Raw genomic sequence first — 424 nt, 5'->3', positions numbered from 1 at the left:
ATTCACAACTAGCATCAATCAATCAAATGACGTGCAGTCAGGATACTGGATCCATTGGTCTTACCTCCTGGAAGGGACTTTAAACTGAAAAATGGAATAGTTATAGTAGAGACTGCAGCACTGTGGCACCTGCAGCTTCAGTTGACACTGAAATCAGCTGGGATGACTGAGGCCACGTAGAAAGGAGAAGAACCAGACATCAAAAGTGACAATGGACCAGTATACTGATTTTCAACATACTCTAAAGAATTCATTGTTCTTACCGAAGATCCATCTTTTAAAAAGCACTCTGACATGGATTCCGAGCAATTATTTTTGTTTGGCCACCCCACATGGCCTGTGGAACCTTAGTTCCCTGACCAGGGATCGAACCTGTGCCCCCTGCAGTGAAAGCACAGAGTCTTAACCACTGGACCATCAGGGA

At 44.6% G+C, this 424-nt stretch overlaps 1 non-coding gene across 1 annotated transcript; it reads right to left on the bottom strand.

The window, feature by feature from the left end:
- Positions 1-351: 351 nt before the first annotated feature.
- TRNAE-UUC lies at positions 352-424 on the bottom strand. Its single transcript has one exon. It is a non-coding gene; the product is annotated as a tRNA-Glu (tRNA).

Source organism: Bison bison, unplaced genomic scaffold (genome assembly GCF_000754665.1).
Source record: "Bison bison bison isolate TAMUID 2011002044 unplaced genomic scaffold, Bison_UMD1.0 scf7180017864148, whole genome shotgun sequence".
NCBI lineage: Eukaryota > Metazoa > Chordata > Mammalia > Artiodactyla > Bovidae > Bison > Bison bison.
This window is presented reverse-complemented; position numbering and strand designations above follow the sequence as displayed.